A 6,139-nucleotide genomic window follows, 5' to 3' on the forward strand; every position below is an offset into this window, starting at 1 on the left:
AAAAGCTGGGACGCTGGATGGTCTTATTGCTGTGTCATGGGGCCGCTGGCGGGGTCAGACAGGCCTTCGAGCAAGGTTTTCTACGCTCGGCACCTCCTGCCACCTTTCTGGACACAGCTCGCCTATCCAGGGAATTGCCGCAGGAAACTTTCCCTTCCTTCGAAGCGGATGATGGACTTTTCCTCTTAGAGGCTCCTCCCCTTGTGGCCGATCAGGCTCCCATGGATATTTCTGCCCGGGATCTTCCTGCTGCTGTTCCTGAAGCGTCCGCTGATCCTGCGTCTTTCCCTATAGTGCTGGCCGACCTCGTGCTCCTTCCGCTGGCCCCCGGTGACCCTGCCTCCTCTTCATCAGATGTGGTGTAGTCGGAACCATGTTGTAATGTTTATCTTTTATGTGTTGATGCTGAACCTTCCCTGATTGTACTTATTCGTGTGGTCGTATTGAACTTTAGATGACTGTACTTATCTTCCCTTACATCAGGATAATGGTATCGCTTCCCCTTCATGTATCCTTAGCTTGTTTCTTTTCTTAGTAGGTCATCCGTGGGCTTTGGCTGATCTCTGCTAATCAGCTCGCCCTCGTTTACTTTGCTTTTCCGCGTCGCTCTTCCTTCTATGATTGTTTTTAGACCGAGCCCGGCGAGAGATAGATTTTAGTTTTTGTCTTCGACGCATGTCCATGAAGCCCACTGATTTGCTCCACCTTTCTCTCTGATGGTCGCTTCCGTACACCTTTGTCCTTACGAGGCAATCACTTGTTCAGCGACAAGTTGGCTGAACTGAGTGTGCCCTTTTTCCCTCCTTTTACATTTTCCTCTTTTTCCGTACCTTTTGAGGTGCCTCGTATCTCGAGCTCATGCCTTTCCTATAATGCCCTCTAGTTATATTCTCGAGGATCATCACAGAGCGCCCCCTGTCTATCCCCGCCCCTATATCAACCATCTGTTGTTAGCTTACGAAAATATCCTTCCTCCGCCATACCTATAAGTATCTTCTTCTTCTCTCCCTTCTGTTATGATTCGCCATCTCCACGGAGCACTCAAACGCCGCCGCCGCCGACTGACTTTCTCCGAGACTACGCCGCGCTCCTTCCTTTTTTCCAAGCCTCCTCTTTTCGTTTGTTCTTTCTACCTCCTGAGATAATCTCTCTTGCAATGACCTCTCCTTCTTGGATCTCCTTGTTGGCGGAGTACTTTCCAGGCGCTTCGACTTTCGCCGAGTTGGATTGGGATGACCTACGGTATACTTATGAAATCCCTACTAGCTTTCGCCCCATCATCCCTACTGGTGTGAACTTGTACTTCGATCCTCCGCCTGGTTCTTGTACTTTCTTCACTGAGCAATTTGTATCTGGCCTTCGTCTACCCCCGCATCCTTTTCTGTCTGGAGTGTGCCGCTACTTTAAGATCCCCTTAGGTCAGCTAACTCCCAATTCCATAAAGATTCTATGTGGCTTTGTAATACTCTACGAAGTTTGCGAGGTTTCCTGGTCCACTCCCCTCTTTCACTGCTTCTTTGCTCTTACTCGGCACGCCGATGGTCTTTTTGACTTCCAAGCTTGCAGTCATACTGCTTTCTTCTCTCCTCTTCACCCTCCCTGTGCTAACTAGAGGAAGAAATTCTTTTTTCTCCGATTTCCCGAAGAAGTGGACTGGCCTCTGCGATGGCAATGTGCGCTGCCTCTGACTCCGGCGTTGGAAGACTTCCATATGGACCTTCCTTATACTGTGGCTGCGACCCGCATGGAGGATTGGCGCTTGAATCTGACAAGATTGCTATCTGAAGACCTACTTTCCTTTTTCCGACTGAGCCTCGCTTCCTCTGAAACACCGCACTCCTTGGGTAAGTTCGCGCTGAGCCTCCCTCCCCCGTTTTCGACCATTTTCTTTGTGAGAATGACCTTTCGTATTGGTGCCTACAGCGGAGGTTCTGCATCGCGCCTCAGAGGTTTTGCCTTTGCCCCTCGATGATCTGGAAATACTGCGACGCGGTCGGGTGATCTTGGATAGGAGGTTACTCCCTCATCCTGGATCCAACTCATTTGGGGCAACGACTCAGCCCGCTTCCAACCCCACCTCGCACGCAGCTTCTGCTTGACATGCCGCCCCGAACCGGGGTTGGGGTTGTGATCAAGCCTGACGTCTGGCCAGACGCGTATTCCGAGGAGCTTCCCAGGCCTCTAGACGTGGTCGCGCGGCACTACATCGCACAGGTCGAGGCTCATCTGGTCGGGGCGCCACAGACGGGGGTGCTACAGCCTCTTCACAGGGTCAGCTTTGCTCTGACAATTCTGATTCTGACGACCAGCCCCTGCTTCACAGACGGCGTCGGAGACCAGGTCTGACTTCACAAACGCTTGATTATGTTTCTTTTACTACCCAATTGCCCCCCGCTGCCACCGTGGCTGGCTCTAACACCATTCCCCTCGTCATTCTTGCTTTGTCTATCTGGCAGCCTCCCCCAACCCTTACAGGGGAAGACCAGCTGCATTCCGCTCTGCCCCCACTCTTGCTGAGGAAGACAGCCCAGGCGGTCGTCATGACCCCGTGCCAACTGATCCCGTTCCCGAGCTACCTCCCGCTCCTCCTGGTGCTGACGCCGGCCCCTCTCAACCTTTCTCCTCCGCCCGCCATCATTACAGGACCACCATCCCCTCTGAAGCTGCTCTAGCTCGTCGACATGACGTCCCCACGAGCCTTTTGATAATAAAAGGCTATCTTGGCAGCTTGTGGGCAGAGAGCATGAGTCAAATGGATAGCGGGCCGCCATTAGTCCAGATGGACAGGTTTTCGAAGTCCTGGGCTAAAGTAAGTACCCCATACCTTACGCTTATTATTAGTTGGCCTTAACTGAAGGTTATATCTCCCATCCAGACTCATGCAGAATCTTTGGTGCTGAACTAATCCTTCCACGCCCTCCATCACGAAAGCAAAGAACTCCGAGAGAGAGTCTCCGAATTAGAGCTGCAACTGAATGACCCTGCTCAGGCTAGTTATGCATTGCGGGCAGAAATCCAAGCCCTGACTAATCAGACCGACCGGCAGAAAAGGTCCCTGGTGCAGGTCAAAGATGAACTCCGAGCTATGAGGGAGGAAAGAGCTGCCTCTGAGGCGGGGTATCAGCAACAGCTAGCCCATCAGGCTAAGGAAATACAGTCCAAGGATACCATTCTGCAGGAGAGGAACAAGAAGTTGGAGGCTCAGGCAGCTCAACTGGAAACTCAAGCAGCTGAACTGAGGGCTCTGAAAGCAGAACTATCCCAGTCCCGAGCGGCTTTGACGGGAGTATCCACCGCCCTGGCGGTCTATCAGGAAGGAGAAAGCGCTCGTTGCCTTCAAAGTCGAATGTCGTATCTGAGCTCTCCTAAATTTTTATCCCGGGCCGGGGCCGGGGCACACTTTTCTGCCACCGTGCCCTACACGGTGGCTGGAGTTATTCGGCAACTTCACGCACAGAACTTCCTGAGCTCTATCCCTCCTGCAAACTTCTTGGATCAAGACAAGATCATTCAAGGCTTTCCAGATGAGATCTTTGCCCCTTTTAAATGATCTGTACCAACTGACTAAACTGATGAGATTTTTACATGTACATATGTATCTTTGAGTTTTTACTTGACTACTCTGCTACCTTCAGGCCCTTCACCTGACCTGGCCTACACTAACAGAGTCAGCACCCCTCAAACCCGATAGGGCTGTAGGTAGTTAGCACTCCAAGGTCGGTCTAGATTCCTTCCTTGAGCATCCTGCAAATAATAGGCCCCTAATGCCAGCTTTTTGATAACTTTGTACGGCCCGTCACATTGAGGAGCCAGCTTTGTCACTTCCCCTAAGGGTTTCACCTGCTTCCAGACTAGGTCTCCTTCTCCGAAGAAATGAGGGATCACCCTTCTGTTATAGTTCTGTCTCATCCTCTGTCTATAGGTTTCCAGCCTGGCAGTTGTTTGCTCGCGAATTTCGCTGATGAAATCTAGTTCAGCCAGCCATCGCTCTGTGTTCCCTTCGTCGTAAATCATTATTCTGACGGATGGTGTCCCAACCTCCAGAGGCACCACTACCTCATTACCATATACTAAATGGAAAGGTGTCAGACCTGTGCTTTCTCGGGGTGTCGTACGATAAGCCCACAAAATGCTCGGCAGTTCATCCACCAAATTACCTCCCGTGTGATCCAGCTTGACCTTGAGTCCTCGCACTATTTCCCGATTGACCACCTCTGTCTGCCCATTGCTCTGAGGATGCGCTACCGACGTAAAGGCTTGAGTTATGCTGAACCCCTTGCACCAATTTTGTATCTTGCGTCACTGAAATTGTCTGCCATTGTCCGATACTAACTTATGAGGTAGGCCGAATCTGGAAAAGATGTTCTTCCACAAGAACTGGATCACCGCATCTTCAGTAATTCTGGCCAGAGCTTCCGCCTCTACCCACTTGGAGAAGTAGTCTACTGCTACCAACAAAAAATGTCTTTGCCCTGTAGCCATTGGGAAAGGTCCCACGATATCCATACCCCATTGGTCAAATGGACAAGACACTATAGAAGTTCTCAGCAGCTCTGTGGGTCGGTGAGTCAAGTTCTGATACTTCTGGCATGACAAACAAGTATTCACCAGCTTCTATGCATCCTTTTGTAGGGTAGGCCAGAAATACCCGGCTAGTAGTACTTTCCGAGCCAGTGTTCTTCCGCCTGCATGATTGTCGCAGCACCCCAAATGTATCTCCCGCAAGGCCTGATCTGCTTCTTCCGTACTCAAACACTTGAGCAGAGGTCTGGTGAAAGACCTTTTGTATAGTTGATCTCCAATCATAACATAAGAATGGGCCTGTCTCCTGAGCATACGCGCCTCTTCTGAGTTGGTTGGTACAATTCATTGCTGGAGGAAATTTATTATGGGCACCTTCCAATCAATTACTCCTCCCAGGTTATTTTGTAGATCTATCTGAGTTATAAGGAAGGTCTGTGCTATAGATATGTCAAGTACCCAAGTGGTCAGGGAGCTGGCCATTTTAGCTAACTCATCCGCTCTTTCATTTTCAGCCCTGGGAATCTTAGTGACTGTGACCTCTTTAAAATCTTTCCTCATCTTCTCATAGGCTTCCTTGTAAACTTGCATCTTTTCGTTGTTTGCCTCAAAATGTCCGGTCACCTGTTGAGTTACTAGCTGCGAATCTGAGTATATTACGACTCGGCTTGCCCCCACATGATGAGCTGCTTGCAGACCTGCTAATAGGGCTTCATACTCTGCCTCATTGTTGGTAGCTCTGAAATTTAGCCGTACAGCCAGCTGCATAATGTCTCCTTGCGGAGATATTAGAAGTGCACCTACACCACTTCCACGATGGGTAGCCGACCCGTCTATGTAAACTTTCCAAACCTCCTCCGAATCCGCCTAATAAACCTCTGTCAAGAAATCCGCCAGAGCCTGCGCCTTGATCGCGGTTCGGGGCTGATACTGTATATCATATTCCCCTAGCTCGGTTGCCCATTTGATAAGTCGACCTGCTACCTCCACCTTGGTGAGAGCCCGCCCCATCGTACTGTTTGTCAGGACGGTAATAAGATGTGCCAAAAAATATGGTCGGAGGCGCCGGGCCATGAGAACAAGTCCGTAAACCAACTTTTCCAGGGCCGTGTACCGAGACTCAACCCCCTTCATTAGATGGCTGAAAAAATACACTGGCCGTTGTACATTGTTCTGCTCTTTAACCAGAACGGCCCCCACGGCCTCGGGGGTGGCTGACAAGTAGACCCAAAGGGGCTCTCCCACAACAGGCTTAAACAGCAATGGCAAAGACTCCAGGTATTGCTTTAGCTCCTCAAAGGCCTGTGTGCATTCTTCCGTCCACTGAAACTTGGCTGCTTTCTTGAGCACTTTGAAGAAGGGCGCGGCTCGATCTACAGATCTGGAGATGAGACTAGCTTCTGCGTTTCCTTCAGATTCTGAGGGATCTGCATGTTCCGAAGTGCTTGAACCTTCTCAGGATTGGCTTCTATCCCTCGTTTAGTCACCAGATAGCCCAGAAACTTCCCTCCTTTGGCCCCGAACAGACATTTCAGGGGATTCAGCTATACACCATATTGCCTCAGAGTCCCACTGGTTTCTTCTACATCTTTTATTAGACCGGACGCCAGGGGGGACT

The sequence above is a fragment of the Zingiber officinale genome, chromosome 2A, assembly GCF_018446385.1.
Source record: "Zingiber officinale cultivar Zhangliang chromosome 2A, Zo_v1.1, whole genome shotgun sequence".
In the NCBI taxonomy this organism is placed as follows: Eukaryota; Viridiplantae; Streptophyta; class Magnoliopsida; order Zingiberales; family Zingiberaceae; genus Zingiber; species Zingiber officinale.